Source organism: Equus quagga, chromosome 16 (assembly GCF_021613505.1).
Source record: "Equus quagga isolate Etosha38 chromosome 16, UCLA_HA_Equagga_1.0, whole genome shotgun sequence".
Lineage (NCBI taxonomy): Eukaryota > Metazoa > Chordata > Mammalia > Perissodactyla > Equidae > Equus > Equus quagga.
Genome location: NC_060282.1, coordinates 56,646,688 through 56,671,815, shown reverse-complemented (window position 1 = coordinate 56,671,815; position 25,128 = coordinate 56,646,688). Strand labels below are relative to the sequence as shown.

Below are 25,128 nucleotides of genomic sequence, written 5' to 3'. Positions count from 1 at the left end.
TATTTTTAATTTTTTGAGAAATATCCATACTGTTTTCCATAGTGGCTGCACCAGTTTGCATTCCCACAAGGAGTGTAGGAGGGTTCCTTCTTCTCCATAACCTCTCTGACATTTATAACTTTTCTTTTGGTTATTTTTGCCATTCTAATGAGTGTAAAGTGATACCTTAGTGTAGTTTTTATTTACATTTCCCTGACGATCAGTGATGATGAGCATCTTTTCATGTGCCTATTGGCATCTGTATATCTTCTTTGGAGAAATGTCTGTTCATGTCTCCTGCCCAGTTTTTGATCGGGTTGTTTGATTTTTTGTTGTTGAGTTGTGTGAGTTCTTTATATATTATGGAGATTAACCCTTTGTTGGATGTATGACTTGCAAATATGTTTCCCCAATTAGTGGGTTGTTTTTTTGTTTTAATTCTGTTTTCCCTTGCCTTGAAGAAGCTCTTTAGTCTGATGAAGTCCCATTTGTTTATTCTTTCCATTGTTTCCCTTGTCTGAGAAGACATAGTATCTGAAAAGATCCTTTTAATGCTCACGTCAAAGAGTGTGCTGCCTATATTTTCTTCTAGAAGCCTTATAGTTTCAGCTCTTACCTTTAGATCTTTGATCCATTTTGAGTTTATTTTTGTTAATGGTGAAAAACAATGGTCAATTTTCATTCTTTCACATGTGGCTGTCCAGTTTTCCCAGCACCATTTGTTGAAAAGACTTTCTTTTCTCCATTGTAGGCCCTCAGCTTCTTTGTTGAAGATTAGCTGTCCATAGCTATATGGTTTTGTTTCCAGGCTTTCAATTCTGTTCCATTGATCTGTGCACCTGTTTTTGTACCAGTACCATGCTGTTTTGATTACTGTAGCTTTGTAGTATGTTTTCAAGTCAGGGATTGTGATGCCCCCAGCTTTGTTCTTTTTTCTCAGGATTGCTTTAACGATTTGGGGTCTTTTGTTGCCCCATATGAATTTTAGGATTGTTCTTTTTTCTCGGGATTGCTTTAACGATTTGGGGTCTTTTGTTGCCCCATATGAATTTTAGGATTCTCTGCTCTATTTTTGTAAAGAATGTCATTGGAATTCTGATTAGGATTGCATTGAATCTGTAGATTGCTTTAGGTAGTATGGACATTTTAACTATGTTTATTCTTCCAATCTATGTGCAGGGAATGCCTTTCCATCTCTCTATGTCATCATCAATTTCTTTCAGGAAAGTCTTGTAGTTTTTGTTGTATAGGTCTTTCACTTCCTTGGTTAAATTCACCCCAAAGTATTTTATTCTTTTTGTTGCGATTGTGAATGGTATTATGTTCTTGAATTCTTTTTCTGTTAGTTTGTTATTAAAGTATAGAAATGCTACTGATTTATGTAAGTTGATTTTATACCCTGCAACTTCGCTGTAGTTGTTGATTATTTCTAAAAGTCTTCCAATGGATTCTTTGGGGTTTTCTATATATAAGATCATGTCATCTGAAAACAGCAAGAGTTTCACTTCTTCACTACCTATTTGGGTTCCTTTTATTCTCTTCTCTTGCCTAATTGCTCTGGCCAAAACCTCCAGTACTATGTTGAAGAAGAGTAGTGATAGAGGGCATCCTTGTCTCATTCCTATTCTCAGGGGGATGGCGCTCAGTTTTTGCCCATTGAATATGATGTTGACTGTGGGTTTGTCATATATGGCCTTTATTATGTTGAGGTAATTTCCTTCTATCCCTATTTTTTTTAAGAGTCTTTATCATAAATGGCTGTTGGATCTTGTCATTTATTCTTATTTTTTCTGTTTCCAAATTCTTTCTTCCTTCTTCACATTTCAAGTTTCTTTCTTTTATCATTTCATTTCTGTTTAGAGAAGTTTCTTCAACCATTCTTGTAGGGCAGATCTGCTAGTGGTAAATTCCTCTATCCAAGAATGTCTTGAATTTTCCTCAATTTTTGAAGGATATTTTGGCTGGAAATAAAGTTCTGAGTTGACAGTTCTTTTCTTTCCACACTTTAAAAATATTATGCTACTTTTTTCTGGGCTCTGTGGTTTTTTCTGAGAAATCCCTGTTCAAATTGAGTTCCCTTATACATAATGCATCTGTCTCTCTGGCTATTGTCTTGTTTTGTCCTTAGTTTTCAGAAGCTTCACTATGATGTTTCTTGGCATAGATTTTTTGGGTTTAGATTTTTGGGAGCTCATTTATTTTCTTCAATCTGTAAGTTTATGTGTGTGTTTTTTTGCCAGATTTGAGAAATTTTCAGCCATTATTTCTTCAAATATATTTTTAGTCCCACCTTGTTTCTCTTCTCATTCTAGGACTCTAATGACAGGAATGTTAAGATCTTTTGTTATAACCCTACATGTCTCAGGGGCTCAGTTCAATTTTTTTAAGTCTATTTTATGTTATTCAGATATGGCAATTTTTATTATTCTATCTCTAGTTCATTGATGCTTTCTTCTTCTCTCCCCATTTTACCTTCAAATTCATCCAGTGAGTTTTTTACTTTAGTTGTAATTTTTATGAGTAAACTTTTCATTTGGTTTGTCTTTATATCTTCTATCTCTCTGACACCACTCTAATGGGGGGGGGGGGGGGGGGGGAGTGCTACATTACAGCCTGGCAGGGTAGAAGTCTAGGCTCTCCACTTAGCTTTTGCTGGGTGAGAGGGATTGGTGCGAGGGTGGTGCCACAGTGTTTTCTGTGGTATTCAGTTGGAAGATAGTAGTTATTGTCTTTAAGTTTATTAGGCAAGACTAGAGTAATATTTACTCTAGGGCTAATGATACTCCATTTCAGAGTTCGGACTTCATAAGTGCTCTACCCAATGTGTTGTGAATCATGAGGTTTTCCAATCTGATTTGTGGGAATAATTCTTATACTTGTAAGATTCTGGGTACTATTCCCTGTAATCCTTTTTTTGGTTCTTTCCTCAGCCTCAGGTTCTTTCCTCGTGCATGAGTATTGATCAGTGTTCTGTTGAATACTTGAAGGAACTCTCTACAGATCTCTGGAGTTCTCTCTCTCTACAGCTCCCTCTAGAATATACTTTTTCCATCAACTCCGCCTGCCTTTTTCTCCCCAAACTTTCAGCTCCATCTCCTCAACTCAGGGAATCTGTCAGGTTCCACCTGACTTGCCCCTCCCTGCATTGCAGCCTGCCAACTCTCTCAAGTTAATAAACTGGGCATTGTTAGGGTTCACTTCATTCATTTCCCATTTCAGGGACCACTGTTCTTCAGTGCCTGGTGTCCAGTATCTCAAAACCTGTTGTTTTACATACCTTGTGTGTATGTTTTTAACTATTTCAGGCAGAATGATAAATCTAGATCTTGTTACTCCATCTTGACAGAAAGTAGCAGTCTAATAAGAAACTTTTGAAAATGTATGTGACTAGTTTTAAAGACAACTCCAACACTCCAGCTTTCAGGCAGCAAACATGACCCAACCATCAATTAAGTTTCAGGAATGATGCAAAGCAAAAATCTTCTCTGTGTTCAACAGATGCTGAGGGAAGAGTAAGAACATGTTAACTGCAGGAGCTACATGAAGTAGTATGTAGCAATGATTTACATCATCAACCATTTTCCCTTTGATGTTTGGGCCATTATTCTTCAGAAAATTCTGTAGTAAGCTACATATAAGTCTAAATATGATATTTAGCAATGAACAGGACTTTAGAGAATATCTACCACATCACCTTTCCTTTCCACCATAACAATTTTACTCTTGAGAAAAGAGAGACCTAAAAATATTAATTAATCTGCCCAAGGTTAAACAGCTATTTAGACATAAAACAGTTCTAGAATTTGTTGTCCTGCCTTCTAGTCCTACTTATTTTCTACTACCCCACATTAATAGGAATTCTAAATCCATTTTTATTTCAAGTCTTAAATATATCTTGTCCAGCATCGTCATAATAATAGAAATTCCCATTTATTTGGTTCTTCCATGTGCCAGCTGCTTTATATGTGGCATCTTTATATGTGGTATCTTACCACAAACCTTTGAGGAAATGGATAACTTGTCAAAGCTGAAGCACTGCTAAGTGATGGTGTCGGGATTTACTTAGTTCTGTCTAGCTTCACAGTCTGCATTCTTTTCACAATAGATTATTATTACTTTTGTCATATTCCAGCTTATATCATTGTTTTTCTTTGATTTGTTTTATTTACCTTAGTAGATTATATATATCCTAAGGGCATACGCAGTTTTTAAATTTTTATTTTATTTTTCCTTCATGCTACAAGAAACATAGTCTTAGCTAAAAAAAATTATTTAAGAAATCATTTATTTAATTCATATTTTTGGAGAAAGCAACATCATATTATAGATCAATTAATTCAATCAGAGTCACACAGTTTACCAATGCTAGGGCTTCTCACTAAAGTCCCCAGATACCCAGTCTTAACACTTCTTGAGCTGGATTTCAGGCCTTGCTTTATATTCATTAACAAAAGAAATGAAGTGAGGAATTTGGCACTTCTCTCTGACAAGGAGTAAGAGATAAGAATTAGGGGAGAACACAATAAACAAGAACAACAAATAGTTTTTAACGAAAATGACTCTCCTTGGAGCTATGTGGAGATGTATATCTGGAAATTAATCAACAATAGTAAGCTAAATGGAACAGCTCTGACTCCTGCTATAACCAGACTGTTGCTGTGGTTTAATGTATGAGTCCTGTTACTACTCCTAATGAAATTGTCTTAATGAAGAATAGTCGAGTTACTTTGGAAGAATTATTTCATCAGGGATACATTCTTTTAAAACAGAACAATAAGTGGAAATATTTGTAATAAATTCTCATTGAAATAAGAGACTTTAATTTGCTTCAATATCATAAGCAGATATTTGTTCCAACTGTGTTTACATAAAGTAGAACTGACTTGACTTGAATCTGTTATAGTCTCATGGAGACTCCAAACCAGTGGTGTATGGGTAAATGGTTACAACTGGCTCTTTAGATGAGAGGCTGATTTGTAGTGTTTGCCAATTTTTGTGGTGTAAATAATCCTACCATGGCCAATTTCAAGCTACTGCCCTAACAACTGGTTTTCAAAATTCTTGAAAATTTAACTATCAGCTCTCACAGGCCAGTGTGAGCCAGCTTCCTGCTCTCATCCCCAAGGCAAGGGAATCTCTTCTCTGACCCATGGCAGATTCTCTTTACCAAAATACTAGTGATCATTTTTGCAGGCATCAGGAACATAAACTGGTATAAGCAAGATTCCTGCCCTATAAAGACCTAAAATCTAATTGGGAGGCAGGACTGTCAAAATAGAAATAACATGAAACAAGCAATATGCCAATAATTGGTATTGAACATAAAAGCTAAGAGATTCCATATAAATGACAATTTGTAAATTAAAATGTGCTTGTATTCTCTAGACTTTTGTTATGGCATCAGCTTTGTTTGAGTTTTTAAGAGTTTTAACATTTGGTCAAAAAGATCTAAACATGGGGTTGAGAAAATAAGTGATCCTGTGTAGCTTGACTGGCAGGGCCTCAAGTTACAGCACAAATCATATATATTTTTAGCGTCTCCTTTTCCATATTGATTAATAAATTAATTTTTGAGCTTCTGTGTCATAGACATGCTACTGAATGCTGAATATACAAAGAGAAATCAGGGTGGAGTCCAGCATTATTCTTCTATTACTGCTGCAATGAATTACCACAGATTTAGCGGCTCAAAACAACAGAAATTTACTGTCTTCCAGATCTTGAGAGTAGAAGTCTGAAATGGGTCTCAATGGGCTAAAATCAAGGTATCAGCCCTTTCTTTGCCTTTTCCAGCTTCTGCAGGCCACCTGCATTTCTTGTCTCCTGCTCCCTTCCTCCACCTTCAAGCCAGCAACCACAGGTTCCAGTCTTTCTCACATCAACTGGCCCTTCTGCCTCCCTCTTTCACTTTTAAGAACCCTTGTGATTACATTGGGCCTACTCAGATAATCCAGGATATTCTCTCAATTTTAACATCAGCTGATTAGCAACCTTAACTCCATCTGCAACCTTACTCCTCTTTGCCATGTAACCTACTATATTCTCAGGTCCTGGGGAGAGATGGACATCTTTGGGGACCAATTACTCTGTTTATCACACGTCCTTATATTGAGGGAAATCAAAGTCTGGCTGCCTTTGAAGCAGACACACAAACATATACCTAATTCCTAAATGTTGGTGATCCCTTGGGATCTCATTCACCCATCCACTCACTGTCATGGTTTCAGCTGCCACCTCTCTGTGGGCAGCTCCTAATTCTATAGTTTTTTGTCCCTGGACAAGGACTCATATATCTAATTGCTCATATATATATTTATATGTGTGTGTGTATACCATACTCATCATAAACACACTGAAATCACTTCCCTCTCAACCCTGTTCTTTCTGTATTCTCTAGGTTAGTCAACACCACCACCAGGCAGGTTGTAGAAACCTAAGAGTCAGCCTCAATTCCTCCTTTCTCATTATCCCATCTTAAATAGATCACCAACTCCAAACTCTTTTGTCTTTACTATTTCTCAAATTACTTTATTTCCCACAGCCATCACAGTGCAATGTGCAGAGGGTAACATCAACTCCTTGGAGTCCTTCTCAGGCATGATGGAGTTTTATGTCCCTGTGTCCTTGCTTGGGCAGTCTGTCCTGTCAGGAATGCCTTTCCCCTCTTGGCCTGGCAGGCTCTGACTCAGCCTCTGGGCTGGGCTAGGTTTCTTGCTCAGAGCTCCCCAAATTCCCTCTGATTATACCGCTTCAAATTTCTCCTTGTTCTAGAATGACTTCATTCTTTATTCCCCTTTTATAGAATATAAAAAGCTTCTCAAGAACAGAGACTGACTTTGTCATCACTTTTCTCTCTACTCTAGCACAAACCTGGGGCATAATAGGCCTTCAAAAAACATCTATTCTAGGGGCTGGCCCCGTGGCCGAGTGGTTAAGTTAGCGCGCTCCGCTGCAGGCGGCCCAGTGTTTCGTTGGTTCGAATCCTGGGCGCGGACATGGCACTGCTCATCAGACCACACTGAGGCAGCGTCCCACATGCCACAACTAGAAGGACCCACAACAAAATATACAACTATGTACCGGGGGGCTTTGGGGAGAAAAAGGAGAAAAATAAAATCTTAAAAAAAAAAAAATCTATTCTAAAAACGTTGAATATATCAACAACTGACATCCAGGGGTCTTATAAGAACTTAGAATTCTGTTGTATTTAGATGCTATAAGGATTTAGCATTTCAAAACAAAGCATTTTGAGCTCACTGGAAATAGTAGAAAAACTTCAGTTGCTATTTATAATGAACACTAATAAGTTTATCCCATAGAAAGAAGTAGATTTGTTAGCAATCATCTAACCATGCATATCATAATTACATCACTCCATAATTGATTTTAAACTCCTGTTTGATGCCTTTGGTCTTTATCTGGTGGGTGGACAGCAAACCCTCAAGCTTTAGTCTGCATAACAGGGCAGAGATTGGAGATAGCTCTGAGACAGTATGCACCAGGTTTCCGTCATTCCCTCTTCCTACCTTGATCTCTGAGGTTGGGCTACCAGAGGGAAGGCGTGCAGACTGTGGTCAGGAGGATGTCATCCATACTCAGCCAGGGATATTAGAATTAATGAAATTCCAAAGAAGAAGAAGTGATCCTGAAACCAGTTTGTCAAGACACACAGGAAAGCATCTAGACCACAAACGTGATTAAGAACTAGAACAAGCTACCTCAGGAATGTCGGTTTTTGAAGCCTAGAACTCATAAATATGGACTATTGGACAGATATATTCGACGCATCCATCTCTCTTGTCTAACTCATTTGCCAGCCTGGAGGCAGAGGATCAGGCACAAGAAGTTGGTAATAGACTTTTCTGTTGGCACAGAACACTTCTCAAATAAATTTAGACAGGAAATATTTTTAAACACTTAAAAGTTGTAACATTTTATAAATTCAGGAATAAAGCATTGACTCCAGTCAATTAATGCTCTGTAACCTTGAATAAGATGATAATTGAAAAGTAGAGGGGAGACAAGGAGTGAGTTATATCAGGACAGGCAATAATCTCCAAGTACACAGTCTTTATTTTCCTCTGTGGGAAATGAAATGACTGCCTAGCCCACTAGTGAGATTTTTGCCATAGAACAGACTGATCATTGAGGCTCAGCATGACAACTGCATCTGAAAGTCTGATGTGTCCCCTGCAAATATGATAAAAACTCAGCCTGCTTCATGCATTCTCAAACTTGTCCTCTACTGCTCTGGGGGTCCCTAAAGAATGCCATTTACTTTACCCATTTTTAGTACCACATAGTAGATATTTTAGTTTTTGCAAGAAATATTCTGTACCTATTTAATTCAGCTCCATTTTAGAATGTTGATTTTTTTTATTTACATGGAAGATCAATGGTGAACTACCAGCTTTCCAACATCATCGATCAGTACTAGATAGACAAAATTAAGACGCACTACCTAAGCTAAATTATGAAATAGTTACTAAATGAATTATTAAACAGATTACTAAGTATATAATTACTGTATTTCTAAACAGACAAATTTAAGATGTACTAAATAAACAGATAAAATCTCAAAATCAGATATTATTTGTTTGTTTCTTGCTGGATTGTACATTTATTGAAGCAGGCAAGTGGTATAACTAATGAATTCCCTGTCCTATGTTAACCAGACTAGCAAAGAAGAAATCCTTGGAATAGTTTCTAGCATACAGTAAACCTTATATAACTACTCACTACTAGTGTTATTATCGTTTTTATTATCTTCTAAGAAATGCACAGGAAATTTCCAGTGAAAATCTATTAGTCTTTTGATAAATACAGTAAGAGTTTATTTAGAATTCTAGACAAGATACAAATGGTCAGACAGATTGATTGTTTGAAAAGTTATCACCCATAACATTAGCGATAATTTATTGAACATTTTCTGTTGACAAACATTTGGCTAAATATCTTACTAAATTATTTCACTCATTTCATCTTCACAACAACTTAATCAAGAGAGGTTTATTAGCCTCATTTCACAGAAAAAGAATGTAAGGCTTACAAAAGTAGAGTAATATATATGCACAACAGTCAGATTAGTTTATAAAGCCAATACCCTCACACTCAAGGCCCATGTTTTCAACCAGTGCTCCTTTCATATCTCCATGGTTTACATGAACTCACTCTAAAGATGATTTATCAATGTAGCTGTCAGTGGTTGGTCTAGTTATTACAGTTCAATTCAAGCAAGTATTGATTGAACATTTATCCTGGTATATCAATGAAATTGATTCTATGCATCAATTCCGTCCAATCTACCTATTGTACTGGATAAACATTGTCAGGGATGTGAAGGATATCTAAGATTATACCACCCAGGGAAATGTGAAGTAGGTTAAGTTTTCCTTAAGGTTTTAGTCTCTGTAATAGTCATTAATTTCCTTTTTACATGGTCTCTCTAATTTTTCTCATTCTGGTACCCAAAACCCTCACAAACATGCATGCCCTCAGATCTACCAGTTATGCTATGATATAAATGGCTAATTCAACGACATCTCTTGTTCTACAATATTTAGATAACTATGGTAACTCATTGGTTAGCTTACATTGAACATGAGTAAGAAATCTTTTTTGCAAGGGCCTTCATGAGTTTGTTAAAAATTTCTGAGAATCGTCAGTCCTCTGCTTGAAAACAATTACTTGAGAAATAGCACTGTTCTGAAGTGCAGATCATGGCAATGAACTCAGGATATGGGCTGTCCTGGGAAAGAGAAATGGTCAGCCTTTAACGTTAAGGCACTACCTGAACAAATTAGTAACAACTGACTGTTAACCTGATGTTGAGCACTTGGGTAGTCACTGTTTCAACCAACTGAGGATTGACTAAGAAACAGATGTGGTTAGAGCCGAGCTGAAAAAATATACTGCAATTTAGATTGCTCATTTTTATTTTATTTTATCTATTGCATTGCATTTGGTTCTCAGAAGTGCACTTTATGAAGGATATTGGCAAACAACGATTTGCCCAAAGGCAGATTGCAGGGATCTATGAATCATGTTACACAACATGACTGAGTTCCCTGGGTTAGTTTAGCCTAAGGAGGAGAAGAACAAAGGGAACATATCAACAAAAATCCAAATATTTGAAGAATAGTTCATTTAGTTTTGAATAACTCCAAAACAAATCAAGGCATAGGGAACAATGAGGAAAGATTTTTTCATTCAGTATAACGAACATTGTTGCCAGCAATCTGAGTCTTCCAATAAAGATGGTAGTGAGTCACTGGAAATCATGAAGTCCTGAAAATGCCAAATTCAAATAACCCTTAGGAAGTGCCAGTCACACGCTCCTCCCTACGCTAGTGAGGAAACAGAACCTCAAGGAATCTGCATGTTATGCTTAAGATCATACCACTATTGGTGGCAGAGCCAGGACCTGTGTCCCTGGGTTTTTCTACTCAAAGCCCTTCCACTATAGCCCTGCGACAGCAGCGTAGATGTTGGGTGACCTACAGTGTCATAGAAAAGATGCTGAATTGTTAGAAGGTTGAACTAGATCACCTCCAAGGAGTCTGCTACTTCTTAGGGTCTGTGCTGCTAATTTGGGGATTGTTTGATTGATGTATTTGGTTTTTTTTGAAGAATGAATTTTGTTATTGCAAGTGAACATCATTTCTCTTCTGTGGGTGCTGCTGCACTCAGTTGTTCAAATCACAGAACTAGCAACACACACTAAGAGGGAGATTTCAATTCCCCTGGGAGAGGTGGGCATGGGCACATCCAGAGATGTTTCTACAGTCTCTTTAGGACTCTGAGAGCCCATAGTGCTACCCCTCTCAAGGATATTTATGCTTACAAACACAAGGGAGGGCATTCTAATAATGAAATTTCAGAACAAAGTAATTAGAGGAAAACTGGATTGGTTTGGAGAAAGAGGGAAAGATATGGTCCTAAAATCATATTGCATACGCTTTTTGGAGGACACAATGATCAGAAAGAGGTTCATCTTCGTTTTCTTTTTTTTCTTTCTTCTTTTTATATTGCAGTAACATTGGTTTATAGCATTATATATATTTTGGGTGTACATCATTATATTTCGATTTCTTTATAGATTATGTGATACTCACCACCCAAAGACTAATTAGAATCCTTGACCACACACATGTGCCTGATCACCGCTTTTGCCCTCCTCCCTCCCTCCTTCCCCTCTGGTAATCACCAATATTTTATTTTTTCCAGCTTTATTGAGATATAATTGACATATAACATTGTGTAGTTTTAAGGTGTACAACGTGTTAATTTGACACACTTATATATTGCAAAATGATTATACCACAGCTTTAGCTAACATTTCTATCATGTCGCATAATTAGTATTTCTTTTTTGCCATAAGATTTACTCTCTCAGCAACTTTCAAGTATATAATACAGTATTATTAACTATAATCACCATGCTATACATTAGATCCCAGAACTTATTTATCTTGTGACTGGAAGTTTGTGCCCTATGTCCAATGTCTCCCCATTTCCCCCAATCCCCAGCCCCTGTAGCTCCCATTCTATTCTCTGAGTTCAGCTTTTTGAAATTCCACATACAAGTGATATCATACAGTATTTGCCTTTTTCTGTCTGATTTATCTCACGAGGTCCATCCATATTGTCACAAATGGCAGGATTTCCTTCTCTCTCATGACTGAATAATATTCCGTTGTATATATATCCCACAATATAAGATTTAAGTTCTTTAAAATATTTTGAGCTCTGGAGGAGCTCCCCAAGAATCCCCATGACAAGATAAAACAAAGTGGGGAACTCAGGGATTAGGCCCCTGGACAATCCTTCAGGATTCCTGGTCCTTAAGGGAGGACCAGCCTGCTTATTAGGCACTTATACTCTAAGACTCTAGTCCTTGTCCTATTGTCGGCTTTCTACAAATTACTTAACTTATTACTACCTAATATGTAAAGGGAGGATCATGGAACTTACTAACTCACACACATTAATCATTGATTACATAAAGTATGAATTAGGGGAAGAAGTTGTACTAATTCACTTGGCATAATATTTTTCTCCGCCTGTTGTAATTCACTAAAATGACCATAGGTTAAATGCCAATAAAACTTTGTACCCTTCTGGGTGTAACACCTACTTTTGAAACACCACAAATAGTCAGTTAATAGGAGTCAAATCATCTCTCTGATTTTGAGGCCCCTTGGCGTCATCCTTTTCTCCCTTCGGTATCCTTGAGGGCAGGCTCATTAGGTTCAATGCCACGGTTAATACAGCTTGTAATTGGTGTCTGAGTAGCTTCAGAATGAACATTTTTAGAATAACACTTTATATTTTCAAAATCAGAATATAAAAAGCCCACACTTCATAATCACAAAACTCAAGAGAAAAAAGCTTGTTGATTAATTTCCATTTGCAGCTTAGGTATGTGCAAAGGAATGAGTTCATAGTTAGCCTGGTCAGTCTCTTAGTGGAAGTGAGGTTATCTCAGATGACACATCTAACTTGAGTATTTTGTGTGATGGATGATAACCACTTCTACATCTTTAATGTGGGGATAATGAACTCAAGATATGGAAGCGGGATCTTTAGATCTTGAATCTCCAAAACAGTGTTCTTCATATTTGAATGTTACAGTTGAGTATTCTAAATTTTTGGTTGAACTGCAGATGTCAAGGGTTGGCATCAATGTGCCCTAGAATGAGGCCTGAAGTCTACAGAAGTACTTGTGCATTTAAAGACTTTTGGGTTCTGCCCTTAATCAAGCCCCTCACGCATCACTACACAGCTTCCTGACCTGCCTGCCTGCTTCTGTCTGCAACAGCTCCAGTCCTGCTACAAAAGTGACTGTTCTGAATCACAAAAATCGAATCATGTTATTTCCTAGCTTTAAATTCCTAAACAGCTCAGCCATGCTTTCTGGCTAAAGTCCTAATTCCTTAGCATTGGCGTTAGCCCTTCGTGGTCCAGTCCCTTGTTAAACCTCCAATTTCACTTCTTACCACCTGACTCGCCATATCTCCATACCACACATCCGCCCAGCTCACCATTTACTGACATGCCATGCTACCTCTGGCTTTGCACCTGCTGTTTCCTCAGCCTGCTACTCTATTCCCCGCATCCTCCACCTTAGCCAGGCCAACTCCTAAGCCCTCTTCAGAACATGCCCTGCTGTCCTCTCCTACCAGATGCCTTCTTTGTTTGACTCCTCAGCTATGTGCCTTACCATGTGTCTGAACCTCTTGGTTTTCTTTCTTTTAAGAGCTTTTTCAAGATAAAATCAATATACCAAAAAAATTCACCCACTTAAAATGTAAAATTCCATGGATTCTGTTGTATTCAGAGTTGGGCAACCATCACCATAATCTAATTTCAGAATATTTTCATCAGCCCAGATGAAAACCTCATACCCATTAGCAGTTACTCCCCTTAGCCTAACCCCTCCCAGCCCTAGGCATACACTAATCTACTTCCTGACACTACTTCTTTGCCTCTTCTGAACATTTCATAAAAGTGGAATCATATAATACATGGTCTTTGGTGACTGGCTTCCTTAACTTAATACTTTCAAGGGTTTTCCTATGTTGCGGTATTTATCAGTACTTCATTTTTTTAATGGACAAATAATATTCCATTGTACGGATATACCACATTTTGTTTATCCATTCATCAGTTAAGAGAGATTTGGGTTGTTTCCACTTTTTAGCTCTTAGCAATAATGTATTTTGAATGGTCATGTGCAACTTTTTTGAGGATATATGTTTCCACTTCTCTTCAGTATATACCTAGGAGTGGAATTGCTGAGTCATACAGAAACTTTATGTTTGACTTTTTGAGAAATGGCCAAACATTTTCCCATAATGACTGTACCATTTTACATTTCCACCAGTATACATGATGGTTCCAGTTTCTCCTCACCTTCAACAGTTTTCTATTCTTTTCTTTTTTTATTACAACCACCCTAGTGAATGTGAGGTGCTACTTCACTGTGGTTTTGATTTGCATTTCTCTGCTGACTAACCCATATGCTTATTGGCTGTTTGTCTATCTTCTTTGAAAAAATTTCTATGCAAATCCTTTGCAAAGTTTTTAATTTGTTATTTGACTCTGACTTATTGAGTCATAAGTATTCCTTATATATTCTGTATACGAAGCATTTATCAATATCTAATTTCCAAATATTTTCTACCATTCTCTGGGTTGTACTTTCACTTTATTGATAGTATTGTTTGCAGCATGTGTTTTTAATTTTGACGAAATCTATTTTATTGGGGCCAGCCTGGTGGTGTAACGGTTAGGTTCACGCACTCCACTTCAGTGGCCAAGGGTTTACTGGTTCGGATCCCAGGCACAGACCTACTTATCAAGCCATGCTGTGGCAGGAGTCCCATATATAAAGGAGAGGAAGATGGGCACAGATGTTAGCTCAGGGCCAATCTTCCTCAGCAAAAAAAAAAAGGAGGATTAGCAGTGGATGTTAGCTCAAGGTTAATCTTTCTCAGAAAAAAAGAAAACAAGAAATTCACTTTATCTTTTTTTCTTCTGTAGTTGCTTGTACTTTTGGTGTCATATCTGAGAAGGCTTTACTTAAGTCAAGGTCACGAAGATTTACTCCTAAGTTTTTCCCAAGTGTTCCATAGTTTTAGCTGTAATATTTAGTTCTTTGATGCATTCTGAATTAATTTTTGTGTGTGGTGTTAAAAAAGGGTCCAACCTCACTTTTTTTCTTCATGTGGATATTTAGTTTTCCCAACACCATTTGTTGAAAGACCATTCTTTTTCCCAGTGAATTATCTTGGCCACCTCATGAAAAGTCAATTGACCATAAATGAAAGACTAGATAAATGGACTCTCAGAAGTAACTCCAAAACCCAATCTCCAAGGTTGCTGTAGGATCCATAAGGAGCACCATTATTCTTCCCCTAAATTGCCTATTTGACTTAATTCACTCACTAGAATCTTTTTGTATTATTTTTCTGCTTCTGCTATATGCGCACTAGTGGCCTCCACTGGCTGAAACTGGCTTTACCCTTCCCTCACACAAAACACAGCCACATGGATATCTTAGGGTATATTTGAGGCAACAAAAAATGCTCTTTGAAATCTGTCTGGTGAGTCTTTCTGTCACCAGGATGCCAGCAGCTGATTGGTAGAGCCTACAGAAAGGGAGATGGGTTGCTGGGTGACAGCCAAAGGACAGATGGTCAGACCTCTAGTGGAAACACAACAGTAAGGACTTGCTGTCAACATTCCACTGGGCATGTGCTGAGAGCCACAAGAGCAGATCTCCTGAGGGATTGCTACAGTGGGTTGCCCTCTGCTACATTTTTATTGCTTCCAACAGACACCCACAGCACTCTGCTTACTCTCCGTCAACCTGTATTGTCCTGTGTTCCAATTTTCTGTAGCAGTTTCTAGTGGGAGATAAATGGCTAAGTGAAAAGTCTTCCTTGTCACAACTGTATTAAAATCCAATTTCCACTACTTACTAGCTATGAGATCCTGGGAGAGGTAGGTTGCCTCACTAAACCCTGATCTTCTTATCTGAAAATGAGGATGCTTGTTTCATAGAATGATTATGAGAATTAAATGAGGTCTTACCAGTACAACAATTATGAATGGCATGCGTGTACATCAAACTGTATTTTTAAAAATGATTAATAACTTTAGCTTGTGTAGTCAGATGAATTTACAATTATGAGCTGAAACAACAATAACTCAAGCTTAATTTGTGTTAACATGGTTATTTGACTCCCAATATGAGGCAATATTTATTTCAGAGTATCTGTAGTACATAAATTATGCATTAAAACTAATGAATAGCACAATATGTTGTATTATTCCAGCTATAGTTATAAATATGTATTATTCCAGCTATAGTTATAAATATGTATATGTATATTCTAGCTTTGATAAGAATTTTGTGATGATTACTAAATCTAATATCAAGTGTTAATGGAAATTATACTATAATGATAAAATGGTCCAACCTGGTTAGTGGGAATGTGTTCAAAGCTTTTGCTCTCCCTAGAAAATTAAAGAGCACATAGAATAAGGGCCAGCCCTGGGGCCCAGTGGTTGGGTTCAGCATGCTCCACTTGGATGCACCAGGTTTGCAGATTCAGTCCTGGGCACAGACCTATAACACTTGTCAGCAATGCTGTGGCAGCAACCCATATAAAAAATAGAGGAAGATTGGCACTGACGTTAGCTCAGAGCACATCTTCCTCAAGCCAAAAAAAAAAAAAAAATAGGAAGATTGGCAACAGGCATTAGCTCAGGGCTCATCTTCCTCAGGAAAAAAAAAAAAAGCACATGGAAGAGAAGGTGGTAATTGATAATTATGTCCTTAATTCTCCTCTAGACTTGAGCTCCTCTAGGCACAGCTCCTATTTTTCATGTTTATATCTCCATTACCTAACAGGACTGTCTATTAAATATGTATTTAATGAATGAAAGATGGAAGGAAGGAGGGAAGGAAGCGGATAAAAAAGAAAAAGCTTGCCTGGGTCGATTTCATCTCATAATATACCTTCCCCTTGATTTTGGTCCCCTCATCCCAACCCAAAAACTACATCACAATTTTACCATCCTATGTGTATTCCCTCAGTGTCCAGCCTTCTGTTAAATATTTTTATAACTGTAGTACTGATGATCATCAACAATATAATTAGATTCCTTTGTGATAGCATATTCTTATGAGTAGCATTTATTTACATTAAAGAACAATTTAATGTATAAACTCAATGAGGTCATTAGTGTGAGGATTTCTCATATCATAAAGAGGAATCAGGAACCTATCCCTAAGTGGGGATTTTCTGGTACCCACCTTCCTTTTCCTTCTGCATGACTATGTCAAGCCATATGCAGCCAGTTAGAGCCCTATTTACACACAAGGTGCCAGATCTCCTAGAAATACTACCAGGAAGGGAAATAATTCAACAGAATAATCTTAGAAAAAGCTGTCAAGTTTTTCATAGTAAATAATTTTCATTTCCATTTAATTAAATCTTAGCCTTCCTACTTTTTCCTCCTTCTTTCTTGCCATATATTTTTCTACCCCACAATTGCTGCCATGTTGCTGTGAATCTCCTCTCGTCTTGTAAATTAGTCATATGCCAAATATAAAATGGTCTTTTTTTGAGAAAATAACCACAACAAACAGTTCCTATAAATTAGCTGATGCTCTGGCTCAGCATTTTGAATAATTCATGATTTTTCCAGGCTTACATGGAGTTCAAGAGAATGACTAAATCCTGGAAGAGATAAACATCTCCCGAGAGTTGGGTTTCACTAGTAGTTTTCCAATAGTTTAAAATATATATATATATATTTCATGGGAACTAAGCATGAAGAGTAGTATAAGACCAGGCTGGTAAAGTAGAAGGTTGAGAAAATATTCCTCACTCTAGAAAAACTAATGCCAATTCACTGAGATTCAATTTTAATCACTTTTTGTTCAAGAATTTTGGAATTTTCTTCTTTGAATATTATAGTTTTGACCTTAGTTATCCTAAGTATGAGTTATCTGTGATTTCTGAAATTTGTTGGAATGCCTTCTAACTCCATTCTATTCTAATTTCAGATATGCTTGCCTTATTGGATATGAAGAATTCTAATGTGGCATTAAAGTCTTTTTGTTTTAGATAAATAGGATCTTAGGTACAAGAAATGTTATTTAATTTATATAGGAAAATAAATGAAGAATTTTTACTCTTACATAGTAGTGATATGATAAGATGACATTTAACATGAATAAATAAAAGGTAGTCTAAATCAGAAGGATAATGTCTGAATTTTTCATACTCTATCCATATTAATACATCTTGAATTACTACTAAAATTGTGGGTAGAAAATACATTGATATCTTTGGGGTCCTTTTTTGCCACATACTCAGCATCATAAAATCATAGAATGAGAGATTTTAAAGAAGCCTCAAGTGTCTCCTTTTGAAATCCCTCATTTCAGCCTCAGTGAAGTTGTTTGCCCAAGAACAAATAGATTCTTTCCTAAAAATATATTAGTTACCATATTACAAGACCAAATTTAATCAAGAGATAATAGAAAGTAGAAATAGAATAAACATTAGAGAAGAATTAAAAAGAAGTTAAAAAAATCCTTTAAACTGTAAAATAGGCCATACAGCTCAAATAGAAACAGATAATTTCAGCTAATTTAAGTTTACTTCAGAAGCAGAAAAGAATAGAGAATTTTCTAACTCATTTCATGAGGCCAGCATAATCCTGATACTAATACCAAACAAAAATAGCATAACAATGAAAACTTCATCAGTTTTTTTAATTAATGTAAAGATGAAAATCCAAACAAAATGTTAAATGATTAATTATAGCTATATTTAAAAATATTGATACATCTTGAAACCAAAGTCTAACTGAAGAATGCAAGGATGGCTCAACCATATGGAATCTATTAATGTCATTTATTATATTATGAGATTAAATGAGAAAAAATATGATAATCTGGTAAATGTGAAAGAAATCATTTGTCTACATTCATTATTACTTTCTAATGGAAACAGTGAAATCTCTTAGCTAGGGAATAGAAAAAAACTTTGTCTAATTTTATGAAGTATATTTATACAAAACATACAAACAGTAACAATTAGTGAACAAATAATGAAAGCATTACCATTATGTTTGGGGACAGAACAAAACAGTCTACTTTCATGCCTAGTTCTTAACTTGGTTCTTAGGTGTTAGCTGACATATCAAGCCTTAAAAAAAAAGTGTATGTCTTGGGAAAAAATCAACAAGAATCTCATTATTATCTAGAAAAATCTAAAAACCTTTTAAAACTAATACAAAATTTTAGTAAGTTTGTTGTATTTAAGATAAATCAATAACTTTCCTATATATTGGTAATAGCTGATATAAAAATATAATAAAAATCTATTTTCTAATAGTAAAAACATAATAAAACTATAAAATGCCTAGGAAAAATCTTATGAAGAAATGTGTAAGATCTTCATGATGAAAAGTATTAAGCTTCATGTAAGGAACTAATATGTAACTAAAATATGTGAATTCGTTCTATTTTATAAATATATCAACATTTTTCAAATTAGTCTTATTTAATTACAATTAAAATCCCCAAAGGATTTTCTTAATGGGATTTGATAAGCTTTATTTCAAGTTATCTGAAGAGAAAATCTATGAATATGGCAAAGAATATTTTGAAAAAGTATGAATAAGAACATACTTAAACTTATGTTAAGTAAAATTATGTGTATTATTTTAATTTATCACAGTGGAAAACAGTAGAAAGTGAAGAAACAGATTCACATAAATATTTAGTGTGAGCATTTGGTAAATACACTATTTTAAATCACTGAGGAAAAGATTGACTAAAAAAAATGAGTACCAACTGGCTATACTTTGGGGAAAATAAATTTAGGTATCTCTGTCATATCATACACAAAAAATAAAGTCCAGATAAATTAATGAGTTATAAAATATAAGACGATTTAAAAAACCAATGTGGGAGTAGGAAAGTCTTCTTAAATAAAACAAAAAAATATTTCCCAGTTTGGAAACATCTGGATAGTTTTGCCTATATCTCAAAAGACAGCATGAACAAAATGAAAAGGCAATGAACTAAAATAACATTTCCTATATATATATATATTGGTGTGTGTGTATGTATACATATAGTGACTGACAAAAAAGAAAATAAAAATGTCCCATAAACATATGAAAGTATCCACAATGTCACTGCTAATCGGAGATGCAATGTAGAACACGAGATGATATTTTTCTCCAAAATGCAAATCAAAAGCCAAACCACTAGCTAGTTTTCATTATGCTCCATAATACAGTTTTTTGATTCAGCACATATATTTATTATAACTAGTACTTTGAACATATTAAACCATACTTGGTGTTTATGGCAAGAACTCTCCTTAAGTAAGACCTTCCCGTTAACTGTAACTGTCCTTTGGGAAATGAGAATCAGAGCTACTCCTCCCAACGACAGGTCCCTAAAACAGATGTGAAGATTTGTTGTTTTATTGGCTGTAGATAATCAGCATATTCAAACGTGCAGTAGAATAGAATGCCAAAGGAAACTCTCTTTGCTCTGTTTAGTCCAGCAAAGTTTCACCAAAACAGTAAGTTTTCTCTTGGTAGTCATAATTTTAAGGACAAAGATTAATTTGATATACAAGAAAGACGATATACCACAGCTTGAAAAAGAGAAAATGGAATTCATTTTAGCTAAGGAAGAAAGTGCAGGCTGAATGCTGGTCTCATGACTCATATAAGGCAAGTCCCTTTCGGCAAGTGTTTTCTTATAAATTAGGAAGGAACATAATGTTTTTTCCTAAATGCCTCAAGGAGAAAAATCACCTTCTTTAAACTGGTGCTGAAAGACTTTTGAAAAATAGGAGCTGGAGATTAGGGACAAGAAGCACGGTGATTAAAATCTTTTCAAATGCAAATCCAAACTAGAGTGAGGGATGTTGTTGTCAACTCTGAAACTTAGGTAAATTACAGTCTTTTTGTCCAATTCTTTCATCAGTTGAGAAAACTAAGGATAGGTAAAATGACTCGGCATGGCCATGTGGCTCCCCTGTGGTAGACACGCACAAGAAAAGGGCTAGAATTTTTGGTGAATTTATGCATTACTTTATCATTGATTCATGTATTAACAAGCATTTGCTATGTGACAGGCACTCTGACATACAGTGGGATAGGAAATAAAACATGAAGAAAACAGTTTCTGATTGCAGGGGCCTCAGATTCCTTCTAGGTCGTCATGAAGGATTGACCACAGATATTGTCATCCATCTGTGGGTTGTATTCTTGTATCAGATGAGGACACATTTCCTAGTCCTTTCTCCCTCTGTCCATCAAAATAAAATGCCGCAATGTGAGGTCTTACGACCCATTCTGCACAAGCACTATGAAGACTGCCCAAGTCTGTGTATGAGAGAAGGTATCCTATGTATACACAGCATTATGTCGAGTAAATGTGGCAGTTTCCTCCTTTCATAATAACTCCACCGTATTTTCCAAAGGAATTGTGAAAAACAGATGTGGGAATTAAAATATAATTGAAAGTTACCTGGATATCACTTGTGTCTTCAATTCCAATGAAAGAATCTCTTAATTTGTTTACAACCATAAGCAGAACGGGGATCTAAGGACTGGCCTATTCCTGAGCTGTGGATAAGGCACGCCAGCAAACGTCTACCCCATTGCAGACAGATGAATTGTCAGTGATCTTTTAGTATTATTTTTCCATTTTAAATGCTGTTCATAATCACATTCTTCCTTTAGCCTCTGAATGTTCTTGAGAAACAATTGAATCCCTTTTTGAGTTCTTCCGCCTTCTTAGAACCTCAGAACATAAACTCTGCTGTTCAAAAAACAGCTACGTTACCCTCTCAGAGCTTGTTTCAGTCCTGAGCACCCGGCCCCCAAGGTTCCCTCTTCACTGCTCTTCGAAATTGGGTGGGGTTCCTCACATACCCAGCGGACGTCCCTTCCTCGTGCAGGAAGTCTTTGCTGGGCACTTAACAATGAGCCAGGGCTGTGCTGGACACGAGGTGTGCAAAACGGAGTCAGTTCCAGTCCAGAAGAGCTCAGGGGTGAAGTCTGTGTGTTCCCCAGGTGCTTTCAAATCTCTGCCTATAGAGGGACAGAAGAAAACCTGGGGTTCTGTGGCTTTTTGGGTGTCAAAGGTGCTCAAAATGCTAAGAAGGCTATCTCCCCTACGGTGCTTCCTTCGCCTTGCCCATTCCCTCATATCCCTTATATGCTTTAATATATGTGTATGTATTGACATGATGCAGTGGGTTGAATGGTGGTCCCCAAACGATATGTCTACCTGTAATCTGTGAATGTGACCTTGGTTGGAAAAAGGGTCTTGGCAGATGTAATTAAAGATCTCGGGATGAGCTCATCCTGGATTTAGGGTGGGCTCTGAACCCAATGACAGGTGTCCTTATAAGACAAAGGTAGAGGGAGATTTGGGACACAGAAACGCAGGGGAGAAGCAATGCGAAGATGGAAACAGAGGTTAGAGAGATTCAGCCACAGCCAAGGAATGCCTGCAGCCAGAAGCTGGAAGAGGCAAGGAAGAATTCTGTCTTGGGGCCTTTGGAGGGAGCCCAGACCTGCCCACAACTTGATTGCAGATTTCTGGCCCCCAGAATTGTGAGAGAATAAATTTCTGCTGGTTTAAACCACCAAGTTTGTGGTAATTTGTTACCTCAGCCCTAGGAAACTAATGGACATGAGAATATGTAACAATATATAAAATATGCAAGCTACAAAACAGTATATAAAGTTTAATACCATTTTTGTGGAAAGTACAATATCCACATATACATATCATGCATCAGAAAAAAATAGAAAGATGTACATACCAAAATATAGCAATGGTTCTCTCTGGATAGTGGATGAGAGGTGCTTCTGCAATTTTCCCAATAAATTTCATTTGCCCTCCACATAGTATCTGTTTTGTGTTGTTTTTCTTTGGTGATTAATTTGATAAAATTCTCTTGACAGATTCTGTTTCACAATATACTTCTCCAGAAGCATACTTTCAAGGATGCTACTTCTCTCTTTTAAAAGTAGATGCTACCTACTCTTAGCTTGGCGGGTAGAGAATGTTTTTAGTAGAATACACTAAAAAATATAAGACATCATAGATATGGCTATAGAAAATTATTATTTGGAGGAGTTTTAAATCTTCTAATCAAGAGAAACTTTCATTTCCAAAAGAATATACCATCATCAGGTAGGGCCTTCACACTGATTCAGTGTGAAACAACTCAGGCTTAGAATTAAAGAAATTTGTATCCCCCCTTCTTACTAGCTGCCTCTGAGCAAAGAAGAGTAGATTCTTTTAGTCAGTAAAATATGATTATTTTGTAGAAAGAAAAATACAAGATTTTTTTAAGTAAGGAAAAGTTAGATTATTGATATAAAGAGTGCTTTATTTTCTGTAAAGATCCAAATGGGTTTTATATAAAATTCAAATTTGCTGCTGCACAAAAATTGTCACATTTATTTTTATGCAGTAGCAAATTCTTGATGTTTTATATTTTTTCACGTTTCACATGCTGGCATCGGTAAGCCACCTAAATTAATGCTAGTTAATCATCTTTGACTTTAATTTTTTAACAGTTAATATATAGGACAAACTTAACTTTTCATAGAACCTGTGGAAAGTCATACAGATATATGTTATGTTATTATATATTATATAAATTATAGTTATATATTTAATACATGTTTAATATATACATATATATGACTATATATACACATACACATATGACATATATATGATATGATTTCTGATAACATATAACAAACACATTTGTAACAAAGACAATTTAGATTGTTATTTCTCAGAATCCATAATTTCTAGTTAAAAATATCAAGTCAGGATGTTGGTCGCTCAAAGGTGAAACATCAGACAATAGAGGAAAATATCTACCTATTCTTTTTTTTCTGATGCTTTCCATGCTCGAACACCATCCCAAAATTACCTTCTAATTTCTGTTCCCTCATTTGAGGAAGGAATCCCAGGTAAATCTGTGATCCATCAATATTTTAAACAATTGTTTACAGTCATATGTCAAAGGGAATAGTTAATTACTTATTATTATATCTCAAAGGTAATTTTATTGCCTGAATGCCTAGAGGTAAATCAAACAACTTGCAAATAATATAAGAAACAAAAAACATTGATAATATTGGAAAATAAGAAGGATTTTCTTGGTTTTCAAAGCGAAAGATTTGTTCCTTCTCTCCACAAAATCATGGAGTTAAAAAGATGGCTAGAATGGCAACAGGAAGCATGTATCAATTCTGTGATGGTTACATAACGTCACCTGCCCCATATGTACCAGTGCCATGCAGTCACCCTCTGCTCCGTTCTACAAATGTCCCATTGCCACAGCATAGTGTCTAGCATAGTTCTGATTCCTCGATAAGGATCACAGAAATGTAGTTCCAAGTTGTTGTTTTTCCCTACATTTCGTTCTTTCCTAAAGCCTTAGATGGTGAGTTCTCTGGTGAATTTCTCCATTCATACATCACTGATGCAGTTGGTACCTACCAGTCATACGCAATCTGGTCCCAGCAGAATATCCATCGCAGTGTAAGACTGCCACCCTAGCCTTTCTTACATTCAAAACTCCCACATGATGGAGAAGACCCCTACCAACTGCTATTTCCCCATCATCGTCCCAGTCCTGGGGAAGGTTTGTTTACCCTCACAATGTACTCTGTACACGCAGATGTGGGTGGCACTAGATATTTTCTTACTCTCATAGAATTTGGCAAGAACAATTTTCACCTGTGTGGACAAACTATCTGAGCTTAATGTGTCTGAAAATCACTTCTCTGGTCAGTAATAAGACTGTCAGGATCAATCAAAAATAATTTTCCTATTTTTGTTCAGTTTTCGTTGATATTAAAAATCCAGTGCTTTAACTAGATTTTCCGGCTGAAATGCTTAAATGAGATCATTTTTGCGTTCAGCCTCTTCTTCAGTTTTCTTCTTCGTGTTTGGACCCGGTTCTGTTATCTTATTTTCTCCACCACAGGTAAAGAATAATTTCACCAACATCCTGTTTCAATTGACAAAGAGATAGAGCTCTACCTGACTATTCATTTGGTAGCATTGCCTGTAAGAAAAGTGCCCATTTGGGACCATCTATGTCATTGTTAATTCTAATGCAAAACACTTCGGCACGTTTCTGAATGGCACACCATTTCCTGCCATATGTTGCCACCAGTGCTGCGATTTCCCCATTCTGCCTCCGGTCCCTCCCTGTGTTCCCCTCAGCCATGTGGCCCTGAGAGTGGCTGGCCTAGCTCTGGCAGGTGAAGTCTTCCTTTGTTCTAAGGAGGGTTCAGAAGTAAACAACTGCACTGGATATTTAAAAGAAATAAAAGATTAGGCAGTTCTTAAGTGATACATTTACAAATAAAACAGGGAATGGTGACAGGAAGTATACAGCAGGTTGAAGAGTCCAGGTGATGTTTGACAGAGAATCCAAGGAGATGAGAGGGTGAGTCATTGATTTGGGGGATAAGAATGTTCCAGGTAGAGGGAACATGAATTGCAAAGGCCCTGAGTCTGGAACACATCTGGAAAAAAAATCACATATCAGGA

General features: G+C 36.5%; 1 pseudogene; it reads right to left on the bottom strand.

Moving 5' to 3' along the window:
• Positions 1-24,043: 24,043 nt before the first annotated feature.
• LOC124227845 (protein IMPACT-like) lies at positions 24,044-24,802 on the bottom strand (annotated as a pseudogene).
• Between the last annotated feature and the right edge of the window lie 326 nt (positions 24,803-25,128).